The sequence below is a fragment of the Brienomyrus brachyistius genome, unplaced genomic scaffold (genome assembly GCF_023856365.1).
Source record: "Brienomyrus brachyistius isolate T26 unplaced genomic scaffold, BBRACH_0.4 scaffold34, whole genome shotgun sequence".
Lineage (NCBI taxonomy): Eukaryota > Metazoa > Chordata > Actinopteri > Osteoglossiformes > Mormyridae > Brienomyrus > Brienomyrus brachyistius.
The window spans coordinates 1,955,817-1,968,646 of record NW_026042309.1 but is presented as its reverse complement, the minus strand read 5'-3'; the positions used below and the strand labels follow the sequence as shown (position 1 = coordinate 1,968,646).

General features: G+C 45.6%; 1 protein-coding gene across 1 annotated transcript in view; it reads right to left on the bottom strand.

The window, feature by feature from the left end:
• Window positions 1-6,387, bottom strand: part of LOC125721590 (NLR family CARD domain-containing protein 3-like) — a 41,816-nt gene extending 35,429 nt beyond the window's left edge. The window contains exon 1 of the mRNA XM_048997556.1: window positions 6,254-6,387. The gene's annotated coding sequence lies outside the window, so the exon portion shown is untranslated. The remainder of the gene's footprint in view (window positions 1-6,253) is intronic.
• Window positions 6,388-12,830: the final 6,443 nt, after the last annotated feature.

Sequence of the window (12,830 nt, the reverse complement as noted above, 5' to 3'; positions counted from 1 at the left end):
CACAGCCAGGGTGTTGAGGGTGTCCGGTTTGGTGGCCTCAGGATTGGGTCTCTGCTTTTTGCACATGATGTGGTTCTGTTGGCCTCATCGGACCGTGACCTTCGGCTCTCACTGGAGCAGTTCGCAGCCGAGTGTGAGGCGGCTGAGATGAGAATCAGCACCTCCAAATCCGAGACCATGGTCCTCAGCCGGAAAAGGGTGGAGTGCTCTCTCCGGGTCGGGGAGGGGGTCCTTCCCCAAGTGGAGGAATTTAAGTATCTCGGGGTCTTGTTCACGAGTGAGGGAAGGATGGAGCGGGAGATCGACAGGCGGATCGGTGACTGCAGTGGGTGCATGTATACAGCAGTGATATTCCAGCAGACCAGGGGAGGGCAGATGTACTTAAACAAAGTACATCTACACAGTACAGTACAAAAACCACGACCTCCATCACACCAATCACCCCCCTACCCTCCCCCCTGGACCTCAGAATACACGAAGTGGATGTGAGCCGGCTGTTCCAGAAACAGAAATCCAAGAAGCCCCCAGACCAGACGGTGTCTCCCCCTCCTGCCTCAGAACCTGTGCTGATCAGCTGGCTCCCATCTTCACCCGCATCGTCAATAGATCCCTGGAGCTGTGTGAAGTTCCCTCCTGCTTCAAACGCTCCACCATCATCCCGGTCCCCAAGAAACCCACCATCACAGGACTGAATGACTACAGACCTGTCGCCTTGACGTCTGTGGTCATGAAATCCTTTGAACGTCTGGTTTTAGCCCATCTGAAGGACATTACAGGACAGGTCGGTGGATGATTAAGTGAATATGGGGCTGCATTATATACTGCAACATCTCAACCGTCCAGGAACTTATGCCAGGATCCTGTTTGTGGACGACACCATCATTGGACTCATTCAGGATGGTGATGAGTCTGCATACCGGCAGGAAGTGGAGCGGCTGGTACTCTGGTGCAGTCAGCACAACCTGGAGCTGAACACGCACAAGACTGTAGAGATGACAGTGGACTTCAGGAGACGTCCGTCATCACTGCTCCCCCTCAGCATATCAGACAGCCCGGTGTCTACTGTGGAGTTCTTCAAGTTCCTGGGTACCACCATCTCCCAGGACCTGAAGTGGGAGACCAACATCTCCTCCATCCTCAAAAAGGCCCAGCAGAGGATGTACTTCCTGAGAAAACTGAGGAAGTACAGTCTTCCACAGGAGCTGCTGATCCAGTTCTACACTGCAGTCACTGAATCTGTCCTCTGCTCCTCCATCACAGTCTGGTATGGAGCAGCCACCAAACAGGACAGGAAGAGACTGCAGCGGACCGTAGGGACAGCAGAAAAGATCATCGGTGCCCCCTGCCCTCCATCCAGGACCTGTCTCTCTCAAGGTCCAGTTGTCTATACAGACGGTTACTGTCTGTAATGCTGTCAGTGAGCAGGCTGCCGGCAGAGCTGCCCCTTATCTCCTGGGATCACATGTTATTAATATTATAAAATCTCTGTATGCAGATTCTATGGCAGCTGTCAGTACAGACGGTTACTGTCTGTAATACTGTCAGTGAGCAGGCTGCCGGCAGGGCTGCCCCTTATCTCCTGGGATCATATGTTATTAATATTATAAAATCTCTGTATGCAGATTCTATGGCAGTTGTCCATACAGACGGTTACTGTCTGTAATACTGTCAGTGTGCAGGCTGCCGGCAGGGCTGCCCCTTATCTCCTGGGATCACATGTTATTAATATTATAAAATCTCTGTATGCAGGTTCTATGTCAATACAGACGGTTACTGTCTGTAATACTGTCAGTGAGCAGGCTGCTGGCAGGGCTGCCCCTTATCTCCTGGGATCACATGTTATTAATATTATAAAATCTCTGTATGCAGATTCTATGGCAGTTGTCAGTACAGACGGTTACTGTCTGTAATACTGTCAGTGAGCAGGCTGCCGGCAGGGCTGCCCCTTATCTCTTGGGATCACATGTTATTAATATTATAAAATCTCTGTATGCAGATTCTATGGCAGTTGTCAGTACAGACGGTTACTGTCTGTAATACTGTCAGTGAGCAGGCTGCCGGCAGGGCTGCCCCTTATCTCCTGGGATCACATGTTATTAATATTATAAAATCCCTGTATGCAGATTCTATGGCAGTTGTCCATACAGACGGTTACTGTCTGTAATACTGTCAGTGAGCAGGCTGCCGGCAGGGCTGCCCCTTATCTCCTGGGATCACATGTTATTAATATTATAAAATCTCTGTATGCAGGTTCTATGGCAGTTGTCCATACAGACGGTTCACTGTCTGTAATACTGTCAGTGTGCAGGCTGCCGGCAGGGCTGCCCCTTATCTCCTGGGATCATATGTTATTAATATTATAAAATCTCTGTATGCAGATTCTATGGCAGTTGTCCATACAGACGGTTCACTGTCTGTAATACTGTCAGTGTGCAGGCTGCCGGCAGGGCTGCCCCTTATCTCCTGGGATCACATGTTATTAATATTATAAAATCTCTGTATGCAGATTCTATGGCAGTTGTCCATACAGACGGTTCACTGTCTGTAATACTGTCAGTGTGCAGGCTGCCGGCAGGGCTGCCCCTTATCTCCTGGGATCATATGTTATTAATATTATAAAATCTCTGTATGCAGGTTCTATGGCAGTTGTCAGTACAGACGGTTACTGTCTCTAATACTGTCAGTGAGCAGGCTGCCGGCAGGGCTGCCCCTTATCTCCTGGGATCACATGTTATTAATATTATAAAATCTCTGTATGCAGATTCTATGGCAGTTGTCAGTACAGACGGTTACTGTCTGTAATACTGTCAGTGAGCAGGCTGCCAGCAGGGCTGCCACTTATCTCCTGGGATCACATGTTATTAATATTATAAAATCTCTGTATGCAGATTCTATGGCAGTTGTCAGTACAGACGGTTACTGTCTGTAATACTGTCAGTGAGCAGGCTGCCGGCAGGGCTGCCCCTTATCTCCTGGGATCACATGTTATTAATATTATAAAATCTCTGTATGCAGATTCTATGGCAGCTGTCAGTACAGACGGTTACTGTCTGTAATACTGTCAGTGAGCAGGCTGCCGACAGGGCTGCCCCTTATCTCCTGGGCTCTTTCTTTATTTATTGGACACCTTGCGAATCAGATCGATGTCATCAGGACATTCAAGCCTTTACCCTCACTAATGTCTCTCACTGCATTTCTGTACATGCTAATGATGTTCTTTTACATTTACGACACCCTGAACATTCTGTGCCTGCTGCTCTGGAGTCTATCGCTGCATTCGGCAGCCTCTCAGGTTATAAGATTAATTATGATAAATCTCTGGCTTTGCCTCTGAACGATCCACCAGACATTATATCACAGTTTACATTCCATATATCTTATACCGCTTTCAAATACTGTACTTGGGTGCTTTTGTTACTTCAGATTTTGATAATTTGTGTCATATTATTTATTCCCCTTTGACTAAGAGACTCTCAGAGGACATGAAGAAATGTTCAGCCTTGCCTACTTCTTTGTTTGGTAGATTTAATGTTGTTAAAGTGAACATTCTTCCTCGCTTACTTTATTTCAAAATTTGCCGCGTTATCTTGCTCCCTCCTTTTTTAAGACTTTGAACACTCAAATTTCTCATTACATTTGGAATGATAAGAAGCCAAGGGTTAAGTATTCTGTTCTCAGCAGACCGACAAACCGTGGCTTTGTCTCTTTGCCAAATCTGCTGTTTTATCACTGTCAGCTGAGATATAAACATGATAAGCTGCTTCATGGACAGACAAACCTCTCTATGACTCGATCAGGAGGCCTCAGCCATAATACCAAGGTTACGTAAATCTATTTCCTTCATTGACAATTTCAATCGCATTAGGTCAGTTTCTAACAACCCAGTTATCTATAACACACTGTTGGTTTGGAGAGACATAAAGAAACGTATAAAATGTCACATTCTGCCTCATTATGTCTCCGATTGCTGAACCCAGATCCCCCCTCTCATGTTAGAGGTCATTGGCTGACAGGCTGGATGTCTAAGGGTCTCATTAATTTCTCACATTTGTTTGTTCAAAAACCTGAAATCTTTTGAAGAAATTTCCTTATCATATGGTCTTTCAAACAGAGAATTCTTTACATTTCTACAGGTCAGACATTTCCTGGAAACTTCATTATGGGAGAATAAAATTAGGCTTGCGCTGTGTGAAATAGAGGAGCAGCTATTAAACTGCAGCACTCTTAAGGGAAGATGTCAGAGTTATATGCCCTACTGTCCAATAAGGTCCCTCCTTCTTGGGAAGCCTTGCGCTGTGTGAAATAGAGGAGCAGCTATTAAACTGCTCCACTCTTAAGGGAAGATGTCAGAGTTATATGCCCTACTGTCCAATAAGGTCCCTCCTTCTTGGGAAGCCTTGTGCTGTGTGAAATAGAGGAGCAGCTATTAAACTGCACCACTCTTAAGGGAAAATGTCAGAGTTATATGCCCTACTGTCCAATAAGGTCCCTCCTTCTTGGGAAGCCTTGCACTGTGTGTAATAGAGGAGCAGCTATTAAACTGCAGCAGTCTTAAGGGAAAATGTCAGAGTTATATGCCCTACTGTCCAATAAGGTCCCTCCTTCTTGGGAAGCCTTGTGCTGTGTGAAATAGAGGAGCAGCTATTAAACTGCTCCACTCTAAAGGGAAAATGTCAGAGTTATATGCCCTACTGTCCAATAAGGTCCCTTCTTATTGGGAAGCCTTGAAATTAGTCTAGGAACGTGACTTAGAAGAAACATTGGAGCAGGATGTACCGTCGTCTGTCTGTACTGACATTTTTTCTAAATGTATTTCTCTTGACATACATGAACAGAATTTTAAAATCTTGCACAGTGTCTCTCTCACACCGGTTCTGCTCAGAAAATGCCTCCTAATGTCACTAACCTCTGTCCCAAACATACTGTAAGGGGCACATGGGTACTTTACATGTATTCTGGTCTTCTGTTAATTACAGAAATTCTGCAAAGATCTGCACATTGTTATTCAGTCTATGACTGGAAATCAATTTAATTTGTCTCCAAAGTGTATTTACTGAATGGTCTGGATGAGACCCGAGATTCTTGATGCGACACAAAGTCCTTGCTTTACATTTAGTTTTTCCTTGTAAAATAATGATTCTGCTTTAATGTTCTTCTCTGAAAGTGCCTGCCAAGGATATGTGGCTAAATCAGCCATCAGTTCTTCATCCATTAGAGGAGTTATGATCTTAATCATGCCGGGCAGTTTCGCTAGAATTCGGTCCTCTGCTTGTTTAGAATCCACAGACACTAATTGTTTAAATGCTTTTTTTCCCTCAAAGCGACACCTGGGTGGGTTTGGTTCTTCTCTTCTTTTTTGTACTTTATTCTGCTTGCAAAACAAAATAAAAAAAATCAGCCAAGAAGGACAGAAAGCTACTGGACAGTATCTCTGCAGGACCGGACCTGGACACCTCCGCTGTGCACATTGCATGATATATTAATGCAAACAAAAGATCTGAGGAATCACTTACTGTCACACTCCATCTGACAAAGGTGTCATTATGGAAATAATCTTAATTCATGTCTAGAGCTGATACTTTGGGATCCACAAGCAGATGCTGTAGACCCCAAATTAGCATTTTAAAAAAATCTAATTTAGACCCAGTTTTCTCAGAAACTACAGGTTTGTGCACAGATAACCTTTTTTCCTAAAAACTTTATATACTTATAATCTTAAGATTGATTATATATATATAATTAAAACACCACCTTCTGTTATTCAGCTGTGCTGTGGGTTGAGTTTGACTTATTGTTTACCGATTATTAAAATCAGACTTACGTACTATTTGCTTTAAACAGTTTAAATACGACTGCAAAGTATGAATACAATTTCAGATTGGAGAACACAGAACAGATCCGTGGTAAAACCTTTGATTTAATAAAATGTTAAGCCTTGAGTTTAACCCGGATTTTTCGGCACACTAACATTACTCCCCAACACTTAAAAAAAAGAAAAACTTAATATACCTTCAAAATATTACAGCCTACGCCCTGGTCCATGTTTACGCAGCACAGTATATTAGGCGAACTCATGGCTGAGCGTAAGTAATTAAATATTATTGATGTTAATTCGAAAACTCTTCTGATACACGTACAGTAACCTACTGTGCTGTACGGACGTATATTTAATGTTTAATTACATGGAAAATTTTAAATCCTGCTATAAATGTAAGCTGTGTTAAACATATTAATTTTATTAATATAATCTTACCTTGAAACATAGAATATCTTTACATTATTCCAGAATCTTTATAAAATGGCGACTCTGCCTTTAAAATCCCGACACTTCATTTCACTTTCGTTTACAGGCAAGAAATGATCAGCACCGTTTCATGCAAAAAATGCACACGGACTCAGCGGAGTCATGCCCTGCTCGTAAGATCCTCGTGTGTGCCACGCCCCCTGATTATGCACGCGTGCTTCCCCAATCATAACCAGCTGTACCGTGTTTCGCCATGTCTTTGTTCTGTTTCAGTTCACGTCTTGCCCTGCCTTTTGTCCGTTATTGATGTTAGATATTAGTATCGTTGATCTGTCCTGCCGGTAGCCTTCTTCCCTTAATAAATCCAGTTTTCTGCCTCGTCTTTCCCTGCCTCCTGCCCACTTACCTGCCCGTCGCTACTCGCGAAACATGACAAGCGGCATATCGTAGGGTTTTGGGGGGATATTATCTATGTGACTTAATAATTAGTAACAATAACCATAATTCGGTTATATCACACATTCAGGATGATCGTGCATGTAAAAAGCGGTACGGCAGTAACACTTAAATCATTAGCAGTGGCGATTTGATAAATTTAGCAATAGGGGGATCCAAGCTATTGGGGGGGTCAAAGACAAAACTGTGTAATTTTATAATTTCATAAAAATATATTAACTGGTGCAGCAAAGATAATGTCAAAATAAACACTTGAATCACACTTTTCTATTTCCAGTGCTCAACAAGTACAGGTAATATTTTACAGACAGAACATTAAACAAAACAAGAGTGTGTCCATGCACTTTGTGAGCCTGTCAGTGTGTGTCATCCCCTCCTGTCCCCCGTGGCCTGCAGTATGGCGTGGCTGTGACCAAGTATGACCGGAGAGGCTACCGTCCACGCCAACACCAGCTCTTGCTTGGCCCTGGAGCCACACTGATCCGGCCACAGCCAGACAGCAGAGCTCAGCAGTGAGGGGCGGGGCCACACTGATCCGGCCATAACCAGACAGCAGAGATCAGCAGTGAGGGGCGGGGCCACACTGATCCGGCCATAACCAGACAGCAGAGATCAGCAGTGAGGGGCGGGGCCACACTGATCCGGCCATAACCAGACAGCAGAGATCAGCAGTGAGGGGTGGGACCACACAGGCCAGGCTGATGGGTTTGCCTCCATTGGCATCTCCATCAGCTCCCTAAGCGATGGCATTTTTGTTCTGCATTTGCCCTATGTGGAGAAAAAGAAGGTAAGAGTCCCTCAGACCTGATCATGTGACACATTCGGATCATGTGACCATGTAGTTATGTGTCTTCACTGCAGGCTCTGCCCCAACTGTCGGCAGGAATGAACAAATAAAATTATGATTAAAAAAGACCCAACAATACGACTTAAATGCTATAGCATTTATTGTACAATATACAATATGATCAGGAGCGCACATTTCATGTAGCTAATTTTGGGTTTAAAATGGATTAATAGAGATTCGCCGTAAGATTTCTTGCTGTGAGCGTTTGAGTCTGAAAGCCCGAGTCTCGCGCCAGATGCGTCAGAGTTGGCAACCTGCTTACGGCCGAATCGGACCTACGACCGGTCAGTCGGAGCCGAACGCGGCTGAAAGTCACCGACGAGCTGCAGAGGATCGCATCGTCTGTTATGGTACGAATAGGCGTCCGTGACAACAGCTTGGTTACTTTTGAATCACATGTACTTATCTTCTTTCAAGCATCTGAACGACTGGTTGTATTTTGAAGAGTCTTGCCATCTAAAAAATGGAGAACAAAGAAATAAACATAGTTAAGATTAAAATTAAAATTACAATTAAAGTAAAAATAACAACGAAAGAAGGTGTCATTAAGACAGATGACACAGACAAGCCCCGATCGACACGGAGGGTGTCTGACATGCCGAAGGTAAAGCACTGGCTTAAGAGACCTTATTAGAACACTTTAATTAGAGCATAAAATGTGTTATATCAATCCTCTTTCCTTGTCTTAACGATCGGTTGTCCCAGACTGGAACCGAAGAAAATCACCGGGGCCAGAGGAGTCGTCCATGGAGCGGGAGGGACAGGCTACCCACGCCGGAGGAAGCAGGAGCGACCAGGAAGAGGCCCCAGCTGAAGTTCCTCCATCGGACAGACAGCAACGGCTCCTGCGCCCTGCGAGCAGAGAGAGGCCAGGGGCAGCGTCAGCGATCGGCGGAGCAGCAACTCCTGCAGCGGATTTACGGACTTATGGGTTATGGCCGGAAACGGAGGACTGACAGAGACATTGTTCCTGACGGACTTGTGGGTTATGGCCGGGGACGGAGGGATAATAGAGATACTGTTTAAGTATTATTATAGATATAAGATAGGTTAAGATAAGATAGGATCGGATAAGATAGGATAAGAGGCTATGATGAAATATGATAAGATAGGGTAAGTTAAAATAGGAGAAGATAGACTGAGTTAAAATATAATTCACAATCTGGAAGTGTGAATTACCAGCCAAGTCCATGGTTTGTTTAATCTACTGCTGTGGTTCAGTCTGAAGACATGCAGGTATGATATCTGGAAACCAGTTAGCCAGCCCAAAGCACAAAATGACAGCAAAGCAGCACTCGGAATATACTGAGGCTGCGGCAAAGCCTTCGCAACATGAAATGAGCTCATCAGCTCATCACCTCAGACGAATGGTGAACATTTTTAACATCAAAGTCCAGTTGCTATAGAGTTATTATTGCCAGATATAAAACAATAAACCTGAACTTTAAACCTGACATTTGAAACCTGATTATCACATGATTCACACCAGTACATTTCCGCTGCAACCTCATCCCAACTTGTCCTTTGCCCACCCTGAGATAAAACATAAAACCATTTCAGCTCTTAAGTTCACAAGTCAAACTGCATTGATTTTGTATTTGTATCATGTCCAGTTTAGTTACACAGTTTAGAAGAAAGAAGTTCAGTTCAGAATCATTCATAATAAGAGAAATAGATCAGATGTAATTTTAAACTATGATTCTGCTTTCATCCTAAATCTAGGCCTCAGAAATCAGTTCAGTTCAAAGCTGTATAATTGACAAATGATAGTTTTCCTCTTTTATGAGTTCTCCCTCACCATTTCCAAGCTCAGGTTGGTCCTGCTGTCCCACACATGAAACACAGCCAGTCTGAGTAGGGGGGTATTAGTTCTGTACAGTTCCTTTGTCTGTGAATAGAGCAGTGTGTGTGATCAAAGGATTAGAGAAATCTGTGTGCATCGCTTAGTGTAATTAGGTGTCAGTGAATGAACGTTTGTCCATTACTTACTAAACATAATTATTTCTGTTTCTGAAAATAAAATTAACGCTGAATTCCAGCTTGTAATTAAAAAATTTTTTGGTGAAGTTTTTGGAATTTAAAACTCCACATTAAAATTTCTGAAAATGTATTACAGAATTCACTTATCTTTGGGCTTTTAAACTCCAGTGATAAAATCAAAGCAGTAATCAAGGTAATAATAATACTAATAACTTATTATTTAATAAAATTATTATTAAATCCATGTATCATTCATTCTTTGAAATATCAGTTTCAAAACCAAACTGGAAATGCAACAACACTGTTTTTAACATTATGTTTGTTTCTAAATCAGATCAGGCAAAAGGGAAAAAATGGGGGGTTTCTTTTTCTAACTTCGCTCGGTGTTTCACTATGGGAATCGCTTTGGGCGTGACCAACTATGGAAGCTCCAATGACACCACGTCCGTCTGTGATGGACAGGTCGACCTGTGACCAGGCTCCGCCCCCTACCAATGCGGTCCACCTCCCTGACGGCTCATTCACACTTTCTTCCCGTGAGGAACTACAAGCTCCCTCAGCCAGGCTAGTAAGCTGATCTCGCTTAACTGTTCACAGACGGCCCTTCGTTGGAGTCCGTCGACGAACGCGATTTTGGCTTTAGTGCTGAATTGTGCCGAGTAATTTCCACGTTGAGAAAGTTCTTCTCGCTGTTCGATCAGCATTGCCGGATTGGCAACCGCATCAACTCTGACCTCCTCAATATGGGTGATATAGAGGAAGAGGAGGAAGATGACTCCACCTTCCCTGCCATCAGTCTCGACCCCCTAGCACTACAGATGCAGGTTCCCAGGCAGACTGTAACCTGTATGAGGTCTGCAAGCAGGCAGCAGTTAAGCTGGGAATCCCCTGGCCTACAGCTCAGGATGCCAGGGGTGCAGAGAGGGACCTGTACGATGGGAAAAGGCTCCCACCTGTGCAGCCCTCAGCGCGCCAACTCCTTCCTGCAGTTCCGGCTTGCATGAAGGAGATGAGTCGCTACTGGTCCAGCCCTTTTAAGAGCAAGCTTGCCACCAAGGGGAAGATGGTGGCACAGGAGGTAGTGTTTTCGTTCGGCAACTGGAGGGTTGCAGGTTCGAGCCCTGGTTCCTCCTGACCCCATCAAAGTGTCCTTGAGCAAGACACTGAACCCCAAATTGCTCCCGGTGAGCAGGTTGGCACCTTGCATGGCAGCCTCCGCCCCCGGTGTGTGAATGGGTGTGTGGATGGGTGAATGTGAGGCCTGAAATGTAAAGCACTTTGAGTACTCGTAGGAGTAGAAAAGCACTATATAAATGCAGTCCATTTACCATTTACTTTAAGCTGGAAATGGATGGAGGAGCTGGGGCTGGCTAAACCCCCAGCGGTGGAGCCTTCAGTGGCCTACCACCTCCACCCAAACCGCCACTCTATCTCTGCTTCATCCCTCATTTCTCTGCCCAGTAAGATGGACCACATGACTGCGTCCACCTTCCAGAGGATGTACACATATGCTGCACAGTCAGTGTGTTCTCTGAATGCAGTTACATTGCTATCTGCATATCGGGCTGAGATCTTGGAGGAGATGGGCCAGCAGCTGGACTCGGGGGTGCCAAACCCGGTCCTTTGGGGTGAGATCTGTGTGGTGAATGACCTTCTGCCGCGCTCCTCCCGGGGAGCAGTACAAGGCTGTGGCCGGGTGATGGGCTTGGCTGTGTCAGGTGAGAGGGCCCTCTGGTTGAACCTCTCTGCCTTGGGGGATGCAGCCTATGACCCCACCAAAGGTCTTTTTGGCCCAGCCCTGGATAAAATGAGGGAAACCAGCTCCCTCAGGAAGCAGGAGGATGAGGCCTTTAACCTCTGTCTACCTGGCAAACAGCCACCTCACCCCCCTCAGGCAGCCAGATCCAGCTTTGCAGCAGCAGCAGCTATGGCTAGAGGGAGGCAGGCGGAGCCAGAGTCCAGTGTCCAGCTCCTGGTGGACAGCAGGCGGCTCAGCAGCCAAGGGCGGCTAACCGAGTGTTCTGTGGCTAGGTGTCACCAAGCACTGTTTTTGTGTCTCCAAGCACTTTTCAGTTCGGGGGAAACAAAAATAAAGTGTGCATTGTCGCAGCCAGGCCGGAAGCCGAGGGCAACTTGCTCCCCACTCTTCAGAAAAAAAGATGTAAAAAATCTTTCCCGAACTCCATCACCAGGGGGAGCTCTGGCTCCTCAGTCTGGAGTCTCTCTTTCCCCCGGGGTGGTGGTGACATCATCACCAGGCGCCGCAGATGCAGAACTTTTCAAGGGACCGCTGTCTACTCAGGTAATGAAGTGGCGCTTGTGTGTGCTGCACCCATGGGTTTTGTTCACAATTTCTCAAGGTCACAGGCTACAGTTTGCTATGAGGCCACCCAGGTTCAGCGGTGTGTTAGTCTCTGTAGCTGACGGCGATGCAGCTCAGGTCCTAGAGGACGAGATTTCGTCCATGCTACGCAAGCGAGCGATCAGAGTTGTCCCAGAAAGGGAAAGCCGGCAGGGTTTTTATTCCCGTTAGTTTTTCATTCCAAAAAAATGAGAGCTCTTCCCTTCACCTTATATTGGACCTCCGTGTGCTGAACACTTTCAGGATGCTGACACACAAAATCCTCTGTCAGTCGATTCGTCCAGACAATTGGTTCATGACGATCGATCTGTCAGATACCTATTTTCACATAGACATCTATCCCGCACACAGGAAGTTCCTCAGGTTCACATACCGAGGCACAGCCTACGAATGTCAGTCGATCCCATTCGGATTGTCGCGAGCCCCAAGGGTGTTCAGCAAGTGTGTGGAGGCTCTGGCGCCATTGAGAAACAACGGCGTCAGGATATTGTCCTACATACTGTAGACGACTATTTAATATGCTCCCGTTCAAAGAATCTGGGTTTCAGGATCAAGAACCATCTGACCCCCTCGCAGCTCACGGGGCCTCCGTATAGACTCCCTTTTGTTTCGGGTTACGTTAGCATAGAGGAGGATAATGTCTTTTATGCAATGTCTCGCCCGCTTTCAGTTAGGGAAAGTGGTTTGGTATAGACTCTGCCTGCGTCTGCTGGGGCTAATGGCGTCAGTGATATCTGTGATGCATCTAGGTCTCCTCATGATGAGGGACTTTCAGCGCTGGGTGGCGCAATTAGGTCTTTGCCCTCGCCGTCATCTCAGCTGGCCGGTGAAGGTGCTTCACCAGTGGTATACCAGGGTAGCTCTCGAGTCGGGCATCCCTTTAAGGGGGGTGTCCTCAAGAGTTATACTCATACAGAGACCGACTGTTCCTTCTCAGTGTT